Source organism: Ambystoma mexicanum, chromosome 3p, assembly GCF_040938575.1.
Source record: "Ambystoma mexicanum isolate Mex_15411 chromosome 3p, UKY_AmexF1_1, whole genome shotgun sequence".
Classification (NCBI taxonomy): Eukaryota; Metazoa; Chordata; class Amphibia; order Caudata; family Ambystomatidae; genus Ambystoma; species Ambystoma mexicanum.
Window position 1 is genome coordinate 573,528,926 of NC_090925.1, and position 20,525 is coordinate 573,549,450.

Consider the following 20,525-nt stretch of genomic DNA (forward strand, 5'->3'; position numbering starts at 1 on the left):
GAGAGGGGCCTTGGGGGGGAGAGCTGTCATGATTCCTGCCCCTCATGTCCCCAGCCCTCCAAGATGTCAGGCTGGAGCCAGGCCAGGATCACCTACATGGCCCTCAAGGGCCTCTCCATCCTTCCAAAGACCCACTTGGAGTCAGACTTGGTGCTTGTGGCACCAGACTCACTCACTCCTATAGGATAACATTGGAGATTGGACTTGTAGTGCATTGATGGGGACAAGATGGATGCCCCCACATATTTCGGTTCCCATAACTGCATGTGCGGTCTAGTCTTTTGGGTGTGGTTCAGCCCAGAGGCACCTGGGATACCCAGAGACAATTTAAGCCACACCCAGGCTGAGAAACATGCTTTGCGTTTTCTGCACCTGCAGCGTGACACTCACTGTGTTCGGATCGGTCTCCAGTAGGCCTGCATCTTTCTTCAGCGCTCAGCTCCTGCAAGAACAAGAACACTGTTAGGAACAGCCTTACCTTGTGGCACTTCTGCCCATCAGTCATCGCTCCTTCTATTCTGCGGGCATCTTCGGCAGTGTCATTCCTATCCCGGCACGCCGCTTCCTAAGGAAAAGGGAAAAGAACAGAAAAAAGGCATTAGTAAGCATTCTGCAAATCTTCGCTTATTTTTAAATACTGTACGAGCTTCAAACGCTTACCTGAATCCCAGTCACTCTGGGGGAACTCTGTCTCTGGAACTTCTCATCCATCTGCAAGAGGGAAAAGACACTCCATGTTAGCGTGGAAACATCTAGAGGCACCGTATACCGCGCTTACCCACCGCATTTGTTCTTCATAACAGCCATCGAAGCTGAAAACATTGCGGCACCTAAAAGACACAGAAAAATAACTCAGTTCAATGCAAATACGAAAGGGGTGCATCGTGCATCGCTCTCTCACTCACCTTCAGTGCTACTCATCTCAGCAGCACGCTGCCATCCCCGTACGCCGGCCATCATCTAAGGAAGGAAAGGAACGTAGTTAGAGAACTGTTCAAAAGACTCATTATACTTACCTGTCGGACTCTTGCCAGTGAAGTAACTAGGCAGCAACAAGCCTGCATCAATCAACGCGCCCCTGCGCTGAAGGCAGGATGCAGAGCACACTATCCAAGAAAACAAGGTGAGCTGTGGATCAAAGGGAAGGGTTGGACCCCGGGGAAGAAGGGGTTCAAGCACACAGAGACAATAGGGAGTTAAACTCTACCAATCCTGTGTTTCAGGCCCAGTCTCCAGTCCAATAGACTCCAGGGAAAGGTTTGAGGTCGTAAGAGGTCAGAACAGGCTGAGTGACATCCCCGTGGATACCAGGTGAGCGTTACAGTGTGCCCAGTAAGCAACCTTGCACAATATTTCTAATGTTTTGTGAAATGCCTTATGACTGACAGTGGCTGTGTCATGGGTGTGATTCAACAGCAGGCTTCGGAATGAGGTGGGTACCACCCACTGGCCACAGCAAGATAGGGCTCTACTTACCAACAAACCATCTTGGATCCGGAACATCTTTAAAATGCCATCAACACCCAGAGATCCTCTTTGCCAGTATAATGGAACTCTGTTAATAGAAAGCTCACATGGTCTTCGATGTGTTGATAGCATTTCCCAATGATTGGGTCCTCTTTCTGTACAGTGATCAAATCTGCATCTGTGGTATCTTTATTCCACTGGGAAGTCAAGAGTTCTCTATTCACATGAGTTTGTGACCTGGTGACAGCGGAAACTTGGATTTCACCCAGCAGGGATTCCTTTTGCATGAAATCTCCCTGCAGAGCTCTCATTTAAACCAGCAGGCCCCTCTATTTTGGAATGACGCCTTATTTTCTTCCAATAGATGGTCATCGCATTGGAGGTCACCAGATAATCAATTGACTGGATCAGTTTGGCATGTTTTAGGGGTTTGTTGTTGGCACAAAGCATGCCTCCATTCTCCCAGTGTATCAGGCGATCCGCAAACCCATTACTGACATAATCAGAGTCAGTGATTATGACCAGTTTATTGAGTTGGTGGTTCTTCAGTGAGGATGGCTTGATAAATGGCCATCAATTCTGCATTCTGACTACTTCAGGGTCCTATTTTATAACCAGCAGAGCGTCCCGGGGTATCATTCACCCAGGCATTCCCAATGACAGATACCGGTTATTTTCCCTGTTTCTATCAACATGGTAAGAGCACCCATCCACATAAACTGTGGGGATCCCTGGACACATGTCGTCTTCATAGACCTTTTATGGGGAGGTTAAGTACGCCTCCATGTTGTTGTTGGTCATTAGACTTTCATCCTTGAGACAGTTTTCTTGAGCACAATCCTGGAAGTAGTCCACCAACCCTTGCCATAGGGGACTCATCTTGTTTTGGCCATATCTGACCTCCACAGGAAAGCCTTCCATGGACAGAATCCAGAAAGTAATTTTGGAATTACTAACATTCCCCGCAAGGAATCTGTCACTTTGGAGATTTGCAAGGGTTTGTGAGGAGTCTTGACAATGATGTGTTCCGCCTGGATAAATGGGCAGTAATTTCTCAACACCCATACCATTGCCCGGGCGCCTTCTCTTAGTCATTGATTCTCCACAGAGGACAGTCTTGCTAGTGTATGAGATGACTTTGTTGACTTTGACATGATTTTGGTACAATACCCCTGTTAGGCAAGTATCTGAGAAACTGTCTACAGGAAGAACTCCTTCTTCTTTATGGGGTAAGCCAAACAAGGAGCCTGTGAAAGGCTTCTTTTCAGTTGTTTTACTGCCTCAGATTGTTCCGAACCCCACTCCCACTTAATTCCAGCCTTTAATAAATGGACCAAGGTTCGAATGACCTCTGCGTAGTCCTCAATGACCTTCTGACGATAATTAGTGAGTCCAAAAAGGCTTAATAATTCTCGCTGAGTGGTTGGGTCTTTTCATTTCAATAAAGCTTCCACCTTCTTCGCATGGGGATTCAGACCCTTAGGGGTGATCTTGTGCCCTGAGTAGTTCACTCGGGTCTTACACCACTGTGCCTTGTGAAAGGACAGATTTGGTCTGGCTTTCTGCAACTGGGATAGAACATAGCAGATTTCTGCTATATGTTCCCCCGCAGTTGAGCTCTTTATCAACACATCATCCACATAGGCGAGGATCCCCCTTTCGCCCAAATCGTGCATGGCCTTATGTAGGAAGATGTGAACTCATTGCCAGAGTTTATGTATCCAAAGGGGGTTTGGGTCCTCGTGTCCTTGTGTACTGCTGCCCCCCAAAGGTAAAGGCAAGCTTGGTCTGGTCTTCCCTATTCCCGGGGACTGTACAGTGACCGTTGGTCAGGTCAATGGCAGTGTACACCTTTGACCCTTGGATCTGGGCCAATCCCTGATCGATGTAGGGAAGAGGCAATCTTGACATCTGGACCTGTTTATTCAACTCCCCCAGGTCTGAACATTCTCCATTGGCCGTTTGATTTGAGTATCCCCAGTACAGTGTTATTAAAGCTACTGTGGATAGGACAAATTATTCCAGGGATGGCGGAGACGAGCTATAATGGTCCTCTAACACCAAGGGTGGTGTTGACTACAGAGTCTAGAACGAAATGTGTGAAAGATCCATTGACTGTTTGTCTGAGAAACTCATGGGACAAATTGAATAGATTACTGAATGTGAATGCATTTAAAGATCCTGGGGCATCGATATGGATGAATCCTTCCATTAAATTGGAGAACAAAACTTTATTTTGGCCGGAATGGTTTTTGGGGGGACTTAATTGGATTGAAGATCTCTTTAAGGAGGGAAAGTGGTTGAATATAAGAGAAATACAACAACAACATAGTATTGAAAATTTCAGAGCCTCAGAATACACAAAATTAAAAAATGCTATTGGAGAGATTGATGTGAAGGCTAGATTTAATCTGACTATAATCACAAGAGAGCAAAAGGATGGGGAAGGTGGTCTAGCAAGGCGAGTGTACAAAGTAATTGTGAACGAATATAAGGGAAATGACTTGTTGAGAGATGAATGGAGTCGCAGAATTGGATCTGAAATTACTGCGGAATCTTGGACGAGAATGAGTGAAAATGTTAAACTATGTTCCTTGGGATTGACTTAGAGGTCGAGACAAATTAAGATCCTTAATCGGGTTTATTGGACCCCCGAAAGGTTATGGAAGAGAGGTCTGAAAGATGATCCAGGTTGTTGGAATTGTGTTCATGAGAGTGGTACATTGGAACATATGTTGTGGGACTGCAGGAAGGTGCGAGAATTTCGGACGGAATTAGGGGAGATCTTCGAGAAGGTTTTGAATGAGAGGATTGAGCTTGATTTTCAAACACTGATCTTGGGTTGTGATGATAACTTGTTAGATCTAACACAATGCCAGAAGAAATGGTTATATAGAGGTGCCATGATTGGAAAAAAAATCATCTTAAGGAATTGGAAAACTGGTACTACCTTACACAAAGATGTTTGGTTTCATGAAATGCATAGTCTGGCTGATGTGGAAAAGTTTTTATACAAAAGACAAGACAAGAAAATACTATTTAATAAGATATGGGGGAGATTTCTTTCAATATACTGAAAATGACAATTGAATATGTTCGGATGTGAATTCTACGGTTGGGGCGTGGGGTGGAATTTGTGTTCAGTGATTTGTAATCTTGTATATAGTTTATTTTTGTATCACCTTGATGTTTTTAATTTAATGTTGTATTGTTAAAATTGAAAATAAATTTTTTAAAAAAAATAAAAAATGATTCCAGGGAATTCTAAATTCTTAATCATCTCTGTGAGTGACTCCATGGACGCGAGAGGTAACCGGTATTGTTTTACAAATATTGTAGCCATCTCGAGGTGCGTGCGAATGGTGGTTGAATGAATGGATGTGCGTCCAGAGTCGTATGAGTCCACTGAAAAGATATCTTGTAATTCCAGGAAGACTTGTTTTAGCTTTTTTGTTTGCTCTTCAGTCTTGCCCATCTGCTTTAAACCTGGGAAGACCCCGGCATGGCAATTTCAGTGGTATCCTCCAGTTGGGTGGAGAGATCTCTTTTTATGGTGTTGACCTGGACAAGGGAATTGAGGTAGTGGTCCGTGACTCTGAACACTATCTCATCCCTACTAATGTCACAGGTCACCTCTTCCACACCGTAGGGTCAGAAAGAGTACACCATGAAATTCCCCCCATGTCTAGTAAAAATCTTTTCTGGAGAAATACCATTGCTGATGTCGACACAGTCATTTGAGATTGGTCCCATTATTTCATTACCTAAATCAATAGAATAATGTTGGGCCTCAACTATCATTCCAATAAAGGTGTCTGTGCCCAAAATGATACTTCAAAGGTCACAGTTATCCACCAATATTCAAATGGTGTGTGTGCTAGGTCTACTAGAGGTGTTGGATTTAAATACAAACCTTGTTGTTAGAGATGGGAATTTATATTTATATATGCGCCCTGATGTTTGAGGTTCTGTCCTCGCTCAATTATGAGGGAAAAAGTACATTGTCGCACGTGCCCTGGAATGGTATCCTCTTTTTGCACTGGAACTTCAACGGCATATGGCAGCAATGGAGCTGACCGGAATGCTTTTTCAGTGTTACCCCCCCCAGTAGGGACCAGACTTTATTATTAAACCGGTCCAAATAGATTGCAAATCGGTTGAAAATGTCACATCTCATGACCCAACAATTATGTTCTATGCTTTTCATGCCAAAGGAAATCTTTAGCATACACCTTTTTTAAATGTGGGAATGGTCCGATCTTTGGGAGTTTCCTGAATAATGATTTGCTAATGAAGCTCCTTCCATTATTCAAGCATATTCTGGTGAGCACCAGCTCCTCCCCCTCATTCAACTGAATTGGGAAAAACAACTGTTCGCCCTTTTTCTGAATGTCCATCAGATTTTGACCAGGTTCTTCCTTTTATGGTTTCACAGGACTCAAATGTTTCTTCTGATTTTGTACTGGTGTACAATTTTAGTGTGTTACTTTCCAGTGTGGATTGCCACTTAAAACTGGGAGGAAGGTTGATTTTCAAGAATGTTGAAGTGTTCCCATCGCCAGCTGGTTCTCCTACAGAAATGACAGTGTTGTCTGGGACTTGGTTATTCTGGAAATGGAATTCTACCTTCTCACAACGTTGATCAATTACGTATCAGGTACCATTCCTGCTCACATCATTGGTACTCATTGTTAATTTTATAGGCCGGTTAGTCGGAGTTCTGTGGACCTTGTTTACACAGTCGATCAGAGGTGATAACCTTCTCTGGAGATCGATCCCCATTAAACAAGGTGTGCCCTCTGGATTCACAACTATCACCGGATGTTTCAGCCGATGCTGTCTGATTTTATTTCCAGATTCGCAGTCCCTTTGACAGAAATATCATTCCCGTCGAAGTTTTGGAGTTGTCCGGGAAGTGGTGTGAGTGGAATTTGGTAGTCCCCCCACCTCTTCTTGAATTTAGTTGGTCAAAGGCCTTTTTGGACAGGAGGGTGGCTTGGGATCCGGTGACCACCAGAGCTCATAATTCATACTGACCCTGCACTTTGACAATGCATAAAATCAGCCTTCTTTCTTCTCCAAGGTGCAAAGAAAGTATGAGTTATTTGATAGCCCGGCGGTAATTTTCTTAATATCGAACTGCAACACTGTGTGATCTTGGGCAGTTTTCTGTGTCGGATTTGGGGAATCCGTAAAAAAAAAACATTGCAACTCACAATGGGAGTTGTTGGGGCATCCTCCTTTTCCCAGGCTCCTTGGCTGTCCACCTTTACGAGGTGACAGGTCTCAGAACCTGTTTGGAGAAAGGACACCCCCTCTGTTTCCATTCTGTCTGGCTCACATGCTTGGGGTTGAATGGTTTCTGGTTCTAAGTCGTTCTACATACTTACCCTGTCCCACTCAGGGTCTTTTGGGACCCATTTTTCTTTGGGAGGGACCCCCCTATTTTTGAAAGAGAAACTCTACCTTAATCCTCCAGGGATACTTCTCTTTCAAAGGAGATAATCCGGAGTTCCTGCACGAATTGGGTTCTTCTTTGGCCTCTCCAAATGTTAGAACCCTTTGCTCTTTGGGTTCTAACATTTTCGGAAGTAGAAGAGACTCTTTCAGGCTGAGAGGTTTTTAGGGGTTCTGTTTGGGTGAGAAAGGAAGTTTTCCTACCTTCCACCCGGGCCCCCTCCTCAGGTACCTGTGGTTTGTCAGAGATTTCCTCTCATCATTCCCCCCGGGGCATCAGAACTGCGTGTTGGAGAATTCTGGGAAGCAGGGTTAGGTTGAGAGTTGGACTGAGCCCTTAGCATGCACCCCAGGTCATTGGTCAGTTGCTGGACCTGTCGCTCCAGCTATGAGTTCTTGTCTGGTTGGTAGGGAGGTCTTGCATCATACCTCTGCTATTCCCAAAAAGGGTAACTGTCCTTTCTCCTGGTGTAGCTTGGGTACTGGAAATACCCCCACTAATTTTATGTCCTGAATCTCCCTTCTCCTGGGTTCAGGGATCTATTGTCCTGAAACCAGGGAGAGAGAAGAGGATTGTTTTGGAAGTTCTGGTTTGGGAGATACATCAGGAAAAAGTTGAATATGCGAGGTGGAGTGATACTACACTGCTGAGAGATGTTTGGAGGGAAGTTTCCCGGGGCAGTACTTACCTGATTACCCCTCTCCCCCTTGGGCCGGGGGAGTGTATACATACTCCAGGATTGGATTAGTCCCCTTGTATCTAGGGATTATATAGCTGGCAGGGTCAGAGGGATCATTGTTCTGAGCCCCTGCCTCACTATCATTCGATTGGGTGAGGTTGGTGTTCCCTTCTGCCTTCCATTTTGTTTGTTGGCAGGTGGATTACCTTTAGGCCCCTCCTTCTCCATATCCAATGGAGGGGTAGTTCAGTATCTCTGTTGTTCTTCTCCTCAAAGCGCTTTCTTGTCACAAACAATCATCAGGGAGGCTGTATTTCTTTTCAGGTGTGCCCCACTTGAGAGAGCCATAATGATGGTTTTCTCCCCCTCCCCCATTTTTGGGAAAGATTTGTGCTCTTGGAGGGGTGTTGGTTCCTGGTCACCTGAATTGCAAAATTGTTATCACTATAGCTACCAGAATCCTTTGAGACTGAAAGAGCAGCTAATTAGTAACACATGAAAAGAAATACAACCTCCCTGATGATTGTTTGTGGCAAGAAAGCACTTGGAGGAGAAGAACAACAGAGCAACTGAACTGTGCAGATGGGATTCAACCCTGATAATACTTTTTCATGTTTGGGATTTAACCCAGTTAATAGTTGTTCATTTTGGGAATTTAACCCAGTTACTTCTTGCACCAGGTATATTTGACTGGGAACTGGAGTGTGCGCCTCTCCTTCCTCTTTTTTTACTTCATCAGATGTGTTTCTGGCCTTTCCCCTTCAGCAAAGTGGGCAAGGCGGTCTCTTTGTAGTCGCATCGTCAGCCAATCTAGCTCCCTGAATTTCTCCACATAAGAGTTTACATGGTCTGAAGTACTTACAGTATTATTCCTTCCTTCCCAGGACACACTGGTCTGGTCCCTTCCCTTCTGTCCCTTCTCTGTGGTATAGATGAATATTCATCCTTATCAGACAAGGACATGCCTTCTGGGTCAGTTGGGCTAAACCCCAGTAAATCCAACTGCCTCATGTTCCCCTGTTCTTTGTCAGTTGCATACATGAGGTCAGTTCCCATTTATACCTGGGAGGTTGTAAATGAATGGCCTGAGGCCCCTAATGGGATGGCAATCTCACCTTGATCAGTGGGTCTTGTCCCTTATTCTGATTGGTCAGAGTGCCTTAGAGCCTGTTGGTAATTCTCAATTTCGTTTGTGAGACTCTCACCCATTCTTCTCTCTGTCCTTATTTCCTGTTGGTATTCAGAGAGCTGGCTTTTTAATTCTGACACTAAGGTCTGATTAATCTCATGCACCCTGCTCTTAGCTACCAACTGATCTTTTTATTGCTGCACCTCATGCTGAAGTGATTCATTCTGCCTCTGTGAGTCTTGTATGCTGCATGCATATTCAAGGTGCTTTTCCTTCAGGAGACCAATCTCTTTCTCTTTCTCATCCCCACAATACGCTCCCTCTCATAGTTCAGCTTCTATTTGTCTCGCACACCTTTCTAGCTCATTCCTTTCTTCTCTAATTCTGGTCAGTTCCTGAGAACATGACTGTTCCTTTTCTACCTCCATTTCCAACTGATTTATCCTCTGTGATAGGATGCAATTATCCTGATTCAAGAGGTCTTTTTCTTGTATCAGCTGCGTCCTCCGTTGTTTCAGAGTACTTATACCTTGGTGCATTTCATCAAACTCCTTTTGTGAGACCATTTCTTTAGTGATACATTGACTATTTTCCCTTTCTAAGTTCTTTATTTGTTGCTTGAGGGCCACAATTTTATCTAACAACCCTCTCTTATGACCAATTTGGTCATTCAATTGGCCTTGAAGGAGGCTTACGGTATCTGGACCCTCAGTACATGCATTTTGCAGTGCAGCAAACTCGATCTCTCTCTCTGCACTGGCTTGCTGTTGTGTTTTCAGCAGGGTTGGATTAGCCCCTCGGCCTCTCGGCCCATGGCCAGGCCGAAATAGTCCCTGGGGAATGGGGGCCGTTTTCTGGCCAGCCTGGTCCGGTTTGGACAAATTTTGTTTTTGAAAAAAACATTTTTTAAAAAAATATATATATTTTGGGAGAAAATAATACCTGCAACGGCATAATTCATTAAAGCAAGGTATGATATGATATGATATGATATGGCATTTGTAATGCGCCTATACACAAGTGTTTCAAGGCGCAACGAGTCAGGGAGGGGGAAACAAGGGGAGACAGACAACGATCCTACTAGGCCAGGTGTCATTCAGATCGCGCAAGTGCATGGATAGGGGGGACGGGAAAAGTGCACGGGGGAAAGGGAGAGGGGAAGGTGCAGTACAGGGTTATTAATGAACAAGATAAATAATAAGGGCCAGCTGGTGGCAAGTGCAAGATAAGTGCAGACAAGTGCTGGGAAGGGGGGCTGTAGGGATACAGAGACAGTCCCGCAGTGCAGGGGTTGCCAGGAAGGCAGTGCAGGGGAGAGTGGCTGGGCCGAGGACCGAGATTGGTGAGTGGCCCAGTTGCTGATTCAGTACAGTTTCAGTGATTTAGGAGGGGAGAGGGAGAGAGAAAGCAGAAGCAAAGAGGAAGGTTTTGAGGTGCTTCCGTAACCAGAGATGGTTCTCCTCAAGTTTCAGGGAGGCAGGAAGGCTGTTCCAGAGGGAGGCCCCTGCTGCGGAGAGAGATCTCCCCCCAACTCGTTGCTTGGAGAAGCGGCTGACCCTGAGGGAGTTGGAGGCGGAAGAGCGAAGTGCTCGAGAAGGAAGATATTTAGGAAGGGAGAGTTGAAGGTAATTTGGCCCCAGGCCCCAGAAGGCCTTGTGGACAATGCAGAGGGTTTTGAACTTTATCCTTGCAGCCACAGGGAGCCAGTGTAGCGATTTCAGTCCTGGAGAGATACGGTCCCTGGGCTTGAGGGCAAGGACAAGTCTCGCAGTCCTGTTTTGGATGAGTTGCAGAGGGCGGAGAGTAGAGGCAGGCAGATTTAGATAGAGGCTGTTACAGTAGTCCAGCTTCGAGAGAACCAGGGCTCTGGAGACAGTGAGCTTCTGGGGGAAGCAGAGGAAAGGAAGGATACCTCTGAGGAGGTGCAGCTGGTAGTGTGACTTCTTAGAAACGTCAGAAATGTGAGGAGAGAAGGAGAGTGTGGAGTCGAAGATGACCCTGAGGTTTTTTGCCTTGCAGGTAGGAGCAGGAAGAGGGCCAAGTGGGGCCGGCCAGAGAGCTGCAGGGAAGGAGGGAGTGGGTGTGCCGATGAGTAGAATCTCGGTCTTACTGGCATTAAGGCAGAGGTCATTGGTGGCACACCATTCCTGGATAGCAGAAAGACAGTCAGAGATGAGGGAAGGAGAAGAGGAGGCCGAAGGTAGCCTGAAAATGAGCTGGGTATCATCCGCATAGCACTGAAAGTTGGGGCAGAGAGCAGCGATGCGTTGGGCGGGAAGTGCCAGATACTGGTTGAACAGCCAGGGAGAGAGGTTAGAACCCTGGGGGACACCACAGGTAGAGAAAAAGATGTCAGACAGGAAATAACCCAGTTGGACCTGGGAGGGTCAATTTGAGAGGAAAGAGGTCAGCCAAGCCACATCCTGACCAGTGATACCCAGGTTATCACGGAGATGGTTGAGCAGGATGGTACGGTTGACAGTACCAAAGGCAGAAGAGAGATCAAGCAAAATGAGAACACATGGAATGTTAAAGTCAAGGTTCGAGAGCAGGTCCTCACGGATGTTCAGGAGAGCAGTTTCCGTGCTTCTGGCAGCTCTGATGCCAGACTGATGGTCATGAAGGCTACCAACAGATTCAGCATGGAGATTAAGCTGGGAGATGGCAAGTTTCTCCAGGAGCTTGCCCAGGAAAGGAGTGATAGAGATAGGGCGATAGACGGGTCGGAAGAGGGTTTCTTAAGAAGGGGGTGCACAAGGGAGTGCTTGAGAGGGGATGGGAAGACTCCAGAGGCGAAGGAGTGATTGCAGAAGTCAGCACGGGCAGGAGCCAAGGAGTCGATGTGGTCCTTAATAGTTTTGGAGGAGCAGGGGTGGACCTGTGTTGACGAGACTTTCATAGATCGGACTTGTCTCGAAACCTCATCAGCAGAAAAAAGGGGAAAGGCAGAGAAGGAGAGAGGAGGGGTGGCTGCAGAAGGGCCAGCGGATGGGCAGGGAATAGAGGGGGGGAGGTGATGGGAGGAGAGTGAGGACAGGATGTCCTGAGTTTTTGAAATGAAGTGAGAGGCCAGTGCCGTACAGAGGGCCTGGGAGGGGACAGGAGAGGTAGAGACTGCAGCATGGTTGGCCAGCTCCTTGCAGATTTTAAAGAGTTCAGCCGAATTGTTAGATGCCGCAGTGATGCAGGCTTGGATAAGGGCTCTCTTCTTGGTGAGAACGGAGAGCCGGTATTGCCTTTGGAGCAGGCGACAGGCCAGTTTGTCAGAGGATGAACATGAAGCACGCCATTTCCTCTCTTCCACCCTGCACAAGCGTTTAAGGGTGACGAGATCCGAGTCATACCAGGAGTTACATTTCGCTTTGGGCTTCAGGCGGATTCTCATAACAGGGGCAAGGATATCAAGAGTATCAGATATAGCAGAGTAGAGAGTGGAGAGGGCTGTGTCAGGGTGGGAGTCAGCCGAGGGGGGAAGAGGGGGTGAGAAGCTGGCAGCGAAAGCCTCAACTGACACACGCTTCATGGGTCGGATGACCGAGAAGGAAGATGGCAGTGATGAGGGTGGCTTTGCCTGTGGGGTAGGGAGGATGAGGTGGGAGGAGAGGAGAAAGTGATCACTCCAGGAGAGAGGGGTGGAGAGAGGGACAGAGAGGGGAAGGTCAGAAGAGATCAGGGCATCAAGAGTGTGCCCAGCAGAATGGGTTGGCCCAGACGGGAGAATAGAGAGTGAGAGAGAGTCGCAGAGGTTGCGAAAGAGTCCAGAGGGGGGACAAGAGGCATCCAGGTGGATGTTGAAGTCTCCAAGAAAGAGGAGTTGAGTGGTTGAGGACAGGAGTGAGGAGGAGAGGTCCGCCCACTCGGAGAGGAAGGAGGAAATTTGACCAGGTGGCCGATAGATAGTAGCCACGGTAAGGGAATGGCTAGGAGAGAGAGAGAGTCGGCAGACAAGACATTCAAAAGAGGAGTAGTTCTGCGTGGGAATAGCAGTGGCAGGAATCCACTCAGGGAAGATAAGGGCCACACCCCCCCCCGGCACGGTTGGGCCTGGGCACGGAGAGGATCTTGTAGCCGTCAGGTAGGAGTGTGTCAAAGCTGGTGACAGAGCTGGCAGTGAACCATGTCCAAGTGATACCGAGTACGTCAAGGTCCAGTTCCTCAAGAAGGCGGCAGATATCAGAGGAATGTTTGACAGCAGAGCGAGAGTTAAAAGTGGCAATGTGGAGAACGTTGCCATCTTTGAAGGACTTCCGGGGAGGGGTACAGATCAGAGGTACGCCGGAGGAGAAGAAAGAGCACGGGAGGGGGTAGGGAGGGAGGGTAGAGGCAAGGTAGCCGAGGACAGAGGAGGGAGGACAGCAGGAGAGGAAAGGAAGTTGATGAGGCGCAGGAAGCGTCTATCAAAGAGGTGAAGGTTGGCCTGAGGGCCTTGGACCAAGTCGGTCCCATTAGCGTAGACATTAATGATGGCCTTAGAGGAGTGGAAGGAGGCCAAGAGGACGTCCCAGCGGGTGCCACCATTAATGGGAGAAGAGGAGAAAGGAGAGAGCACAGAGACCATATTAAGGGTCCAAAGGTCAGGTGAAGGCACGAAAAAGAGGATGTCAGTGAGAGTTTCCTTAGAGGAGGCACTGGTGTAGGTGTCAGCGATAGGGAGGCCTGGGTTGGAGACCAGGATGTCCTTTTTAAACTTTTTCCTACCAGATTTAGTGAGGAGAGCAGGATAGTCAATGAAGAAGCATTTAGAAAAGATAGGTGAGATAGAGACGTGTTACCTTGCTTTGATGATGTATTTGTATGCATGTTGTGTGAATCATAACTTATGATGCATGCATCATTCACATGCTGCAGCAGCATGCAAAGTTTAGGGGCCAGGGCAACCAATTTTAGAGTAGAATAAGCATCCATTTCAGACTATGGGGGTCATTACGAGTTTGCCCCAGTACTGTAGTTCCTGGACCGGCAAACTACGAGTTGTGCTTGTGGGTGCGTTTCTGCCCACCAGGTCTGACCGGGCGGGCAGAGCGGCACCCACGAGCACAGCATCTCGGATGTACCAGCACCATTTTGAATGGTGCCGCTGCATCCGACCTCTCCATTCCTATTGAGCCGTATGGGGCTCAAATGGTAATGGCGAGTAATGGGTACCGCACCTGGCAATGGTTAATTACCGGGTCTGCCGGGGTCGGCATACCCCGGTAATTGCCCATTGCTGGGTGCTGATTTTACTGGCACGGCTACCGCCAAACTCGTAATGAGGCCCATATGTATTTTGCCTTTCGCAAGTTGCAGTAATAGCATGTTTTTTTTTCTGCTGTTGTCTCTGTTACGATCATCACAAGACATTCCATCTCGGTGTCCGCAGTCACTTGAAACAATTCTTGTGCTTAAATGCTTCTGTAGAGTGTAGAAATATTTGACCATAGCACATCAAGTGGCCATTGACTTCATTGTGCCACAATGAATGCTTTGTTGTAATCTATCAATCTTTGCCCTTTTCACTGGCATGCTGTTCAGGATGTTTGTTTGCATGTAAGAGGCAACGAGTGCTCAGAGTATGGAATGTCCTGTGAGTGCGCTGATTTTCCTATTTTGCCAACCTCTGAAGCCTGAAAATAGATGCATGCAGGCTTGACATGCGGCCAACTTTGCACCAGACCTGCAGATGAACGATGGTTCTGGTCTTCTGTTAAATCTCTGTTACCAGTTTAATGGTATCCACTACAGAATAACTGCTAATTTTTCTATAGCCGATATGATATCTCAGTGAGTTGAGCGCTCGCTGCTGCGATGTGTGTGTGATCAGCAGGTTCGGACCCTAGCAAGGCCATCTCAGCCTTTCATCCTTCTTAGGTCAATAATTGAGTACCAACACAGCCTGGGTGATAATGTATGCATATTTGTTCTATAAAAAAAGAGCTTAAGCGTAAGTGCTATACAATAACATTATCATTTGGCCTTGGACATCTGCTTGCATTCACAGTAATTAGTCAATATGGATCTATACACACATATATTAATGATACATATGGTGATCCAATCTTGTATGAAATGTATATCACATTAGTGAAATCATAACCATATTTTTCGTAGTGTACTAAGGAACAATGCTATTTGATGCCACTTCCTGTTTTGTCAAGGGGTGAAAGGTCATGTTTCATTGCTTCACAGGATGTCACTTTGGGGTGGGGTCAAATGACATCACTTCTGGTGATATCATCAGAGGTCAAGGACCGTGAGGCGAGGGTTGGGCCACTTTGTTGAGGCGAGTGGTGGGCCACTTTTTTTTGGGTGTCCGGGCCTAGTTCTTGTCCCAGTCCGACCCTGGTTATCAGCTCATATTTGAGTTGTTGAACAAGATCTTGGGCATGTGACAGGTCTCCAGCCCGATTCATCCTACTAGCCTAACTATTTTGCTAATGCTCTGCCACAAACATTTTTGTCACCTTGGGTACTTTTGAGCCTTGCTGGACCAAAGAAATACATTTTCCATCAAATACACTGCCCCCTCACTCTAACTGCCCAGGACAATTGCTTGGTGTCCCTTCCATTGTTCACTTACTTCTGGAACATTTAGTGGAAAGACCCCAAGAGGAAAATGTGGCAGAGGTGGCCAGGGTCGGGGTCAGGGACGTGCAGTGGAAGCTGCTGTCCCAGCCCCAAGGGACCAGGGATTTGCAGTGGAAGCTGCTGCCCCAGCTGCAAGGGACAAGGGATGTGCAATGGAAGCTGCTGTCCCAGCTGCAAGGGACCAGATACGTGCAGTGGAAGCTGTTGTCCCAACCCCAAGGGACTGGGAAGGAGAAGTGGATGCTGCTGTCCCAACCCCAAAGGGTAAGGGACATGCAGTGGAAGCTGCTGTCCCAGCCCCAAAGGGTAAGCGACGTGCAGTGGAAGGTGCTGTCCCAGCCCCAGTGGGTGATGCCATGCCCAGGCCACTGGTGGTCCGCATCTGGGGCCCTGAGTGCTCACAGCCACACAGGGTCAACACCAAGACCACATGCCAAGAAGGCAAAGCCTGCACAGCATGAACAGGCTCAACCCCATGGCATGGCACAGGACACAGGCACGTTGAAGAAGAGGATCTTCCATGATGAAGAACTCCAGATCCTCATGGACTATGTAACTGAGCACCACCATGACATGTGCCTGCAACTGGGGAGCACACATACACCGCATTGGCAGCATGTCACGAATGAGATAAATGCCTTAGGGTATGGGAAGCGCACTGCTTCTCAGGTAATGAAGCGCTGGAATTACCTCAACCGTCGCACCAGGTCCAAGATGGGTGCAACCTCGCCTCTGCTATGGCAACTGGAGGGGGGTCCCCAGAGGAGGAGGTGTTCACCCCGCATGAAGAGGTTATGAGCCAATTCATTCTACTGGTTCAGGTGCAAGGCGTGGGAGGCCTGCCAGATTACTAGGGCACTTCTTGTGAGTGACCAAGATTGTGCATCCTGAGTACATGTAGGCAAACGTAACAAAGATATATTAATGTGTTGCGCTTCTCCCTGCATTTGAATGACTGTCCTGGGTAAACCATGTCATGGTGTACTGACTCCTGCCCAGTGTACACAAGACACATGTGTTGTACATCAGTTGCACATGGCCGTGTGACAGTACTCATCCCCCACTGGCCTACCAACCAACATCTGCAACATGCTAATACAACGTGCCATCTAGTTAGTTGCATAAGTGATGTCAGTGACTCTGCTCTGCTAGATATGTGTGTGTGTCTGAAGCATGAGTTACACTCCATGCACTGCATGGTGTAGATTCTGTATTCACACATGTACGTAGGTGCTTCCATGCTACAGAGATCTTCCAAGAAGACTTCCATCACACCTCACAGCATGCCATGAGTGAGAGTGCATATTTCTAGACTGTGCACATCCCCGCTGCTGCTATGGTCATGACGACGGTGTCAAATTGTTGTGAGGACTGATCCCTGTTACCTTCCCACAGTCAGCATACACTTCATGGGTCCATGCCCCATCCTTCTTGTGGGTCACTGTCCCTTCTTCCTATCTCCAACAGCATTGAATTACTCTCTCCATTTCACAGACCTTGGCTAGGTGTTACCCTTACAGTCATACTTCAACTGTGAGTGTTTCCTTTTTTCCACTCTTAGGGCATGTTCCCATTGTGTGCAGTCCGTGTGCCAGTTCAACACTGGTGTGGCATGTGATGGATGCATACTTGGATGTGAATATGTGTGTCTACGTGTTGACATGTCATGTAATAGCATGTTACTGAGCCACATGACCATGACCCTTCCACTGGTGTTAGTCAATTGTTTGCAGTCATTTGCCATAAAGTGCTGGTTAAAAATGATGTATGTTGGCAATGTGTCCACTGGCTGCATGGGCCTGAGCATGGAATGTTGTTGACTGTCTGCATATGCCTTGATCAGATGGCTTCTTGTACACAGTGTGTGGATGCTGTTTCTCTCATGGTGAAATGCCCTGCATTTTGTTTAATGACAGCAATGTGAGACACAAGTTTACTGTAGACACATTTCACATGACTCCTCATGTATTTTTCTGTTCTTGTGCAGGTGAGATGGCACCAGATGCACATTAGGAGGAAGAGGAGAAAGAACAGTCTGTGCCAGTCCAGATCACCAGTGGAGGACGTAGCGTGGCAGGCCATGAAAATCCACTGGTGCTACAGACCATTCTGGAACTTTCGGCATACGATACTGACTCTTGGGAATCCGGTAGCTCTGCTGCTGAACCAGATGTGAAATCCTCAATGTGGAAGTGAGTGCACAAGTGTTGGAGCAGTTGGGGCATGAGAATCTGCAGGGGGTCAGGTCACTCACAAGGCCAGTCAGTGGTGTCAGGGACGCCTGTGGTGGTTACGGATGCAAGGCCATGCTCCCATGTATTGGTTTCAGGTCCTGGGGCAGATGTCCAAGGGAGGGTTGCAGTCCTACAGCCAGAGACAGTGGCATCACAGCAAGGGCCATGCTCCATTGGGTCAGACAGGCATGGGGCCAACACACGTGGGGGACGTGCGCAGGCTGCGCAGACAGTGTGGGAGCAGCAGATGCTGCAGGCCACGCACCAACAGGGTGCCGCCTATAATAGTTTGGCTGAGGGCATGGATAGGGTGGCCAGTTCCATGTTCCCGCCAGCAACACAGGTGGAGCAACAGCTGCAGGTAATGCGGTCCACATGCCGCTCCCACAGGCTGCACATGGAGGCCAACATCAGGAGCCAATGGGCAGATCTGAGGTTTTTGCAGGCATCCCTGCTTGCAGAGTGTCAGGCACACAGGGAAGCCCTGAGGCAAGAGTCTTTGGCCCACAGAGCTGCAATCCATGAGGAAGAGGCAGCCACGAGGAGACTGATCCAACAGAAGATGCTACAATTGAGGCAGAATATCTCGAAGGAACTCTGTGCATACCATGAGGTTATTCATGGTGACCTCCAAGCCCTCAGTGTGCTGGTGCATTCATCAGTGTCACGCATGGCACTGACAATGAGGACCAGGCCAGGGCACTGCGTGGTGAGCCTCCAGCACCACTATCACCTTCTGATTCAACCCAGGATGGTGGTGCCAGCAGATACATGCCTCCCGGTCCACCACAGCTGTGCGGTCCGTGAGCCCATGGAATTTATTTTTTTCATTTTTCTTTTTAACATCCACCCATGTGGAAGCTGACATGCACCCTGCCCCTTCACCCTTCTGGGTGGACCCTCTTCCCCCCAATCCATGATGGACATTTTTTATTCTTTTTTTTTTGTTTAAACCTTTAAAAATGAAAACAAGACACACCATATCACATAATTACATATTTCCTGTAGATCAGTAATTTTAAAAAGGTTATCCCCACAGAATGGGCATCACGGCAATGATTGAAAAAGAATTTCAGGTCTTCTTATAATAATCGCTGTGTAATTGCTTCTAAGAAAAATGTTATGCAAAGGTCATTTCGTTGCTCGAATCTCTGGCACCATTCCTCCAGACTGAAGGTTCGAAATTCTGCTGCCAACTTGCCCAGATGTTTCTGTCTTTCTATGTTCAAACATTCGCAAGACAGTATTAGATGTTTTAGCGTTTCGTCCTGAGCATTACACAGCCTAGATTTCATGCCCATGGTTTTCTCTTTTGTCCAACGATTTAGAACTTCCTTGGTCTTTAGTTGGTTCAACCGAAATTTAGGCGAGTTCGCTTGTGTTTGTCTGGGAATCGGTCTAAGTATTTAGGGATCACATTGAGGGCTCTGGCTTCACATGCAACATCTTTCATGATTTTATGGTTGGACCTTATGTCAATTGTGTCAAACCAATCTTGCCTCCAGAGTTTGTTCTTTACTGAGTCTGAATTGTTTTCCAGTGTATTTTTGTTAGTTCCGATGCTGGCAAGAATTCCCTTGCAAGGATCAACCCACAAAGTAAGGATATTCTCTTGATTACCCAGTGCTGGGTTATTCAGTATCTCAAATTTTGGCACTTTATTGTCAGTTGTCATTTTGCAATATGTCGTCAACATATTCCAGGAAATTCGAGCGTTTATGGATTGAAATCCCAATTCATGACGAATAAATGCTGTGGGAGTTCCCTTTTCTAACCACAATACCTTGGACCAAAACATATTTTCCAAAGTGGCCCATACAGTGTTAGGACATCCCAAGGCACAGTCCGCACCATGGATCAGTGCTGGAACAGCTTTTTGTTTATAGAAATGTGTTTATAGAAATCTAGAATAGGTCTCAAGGAAAATCTACCAAATTTCTTATTCAGGACTGCTGCTTGATTGGCGAGCTGCTTGCCTTTGGCCTTTATATTTTCTACCCACGGGGCATAAATTTGGCTTGAGCTAATCATCATTCCTAGATATTTGACATGCATAACATGTGCTATTGGTTGTTTCTCTAAGTACCACTGAAATTGTCTTTGTTGCTGAGAGATTATTTTTTATGTTTTTATCTTTTTTAAAATACTTAATTCACCCCAGGCCCGGATGTTGGCATTGTATTTTTGATTTGCCCTTTCCTTTTTTGCTTTATATTCCTTTTTCCTTGTGGTGTGTTGTTAACATCTCAAGGCCGTGATGTTGGCAGAGGTGTACATGCATAGTGAGGTCAACTTGCATGTTTGCATGGTGGTGCGCAGGATTGCATTTGCAGGTAAATATGGTTTTGGTGTTCCATTGCACATGTGTGCTGTGTCAATGATACTTCACTATTCGTGTTTTAATGTCTTATCCCATGTTGTTTCAGTAATCTGTGATCTGGCGGTGACTGCTGTACCAGGGAGACACCCTGCACCCTTTGAAGTCCATGCTCCCCATGCCCTCCACCAGGCACTGTCCCTTCTGTACATGATTAGGAGACATAGTTCCGGGTGAAGGTGATGTGGGATTCACACCATGCCAGCTTAGTCAGCGGTTAAGCTTCAGCACTGTCTTGCATGTTGTGAATGTGTCATTGGTGTGCATGTCTGCTACATGTCTTACTTATCTTATATGTCTTTGCATGCAAACATGCCAGTATGGTTATTTAAGTGGTGCTCATGTCACTGTGTTACCTACCTTTGTGTATTCCTCTATGGCCGTACCTACTGTGCTGCACAGCATGTCATTGTCCATCTTCAATCCAGGTAGTGTACTCCTTGATCTGGTATTTTCCTTGGCCTTCCCTCTCTGTGTGTCTCTCTCTCCCTCTCTCTGTTGTGATACACTGCACTCCTGGGCTGATCACAATCTATTTAGAGTCATGGATGTACATGTTGTTTCTGTTGTTACTATGCATTTTATTTCCTTCAGGGGAAGCGTCTACCGATGGT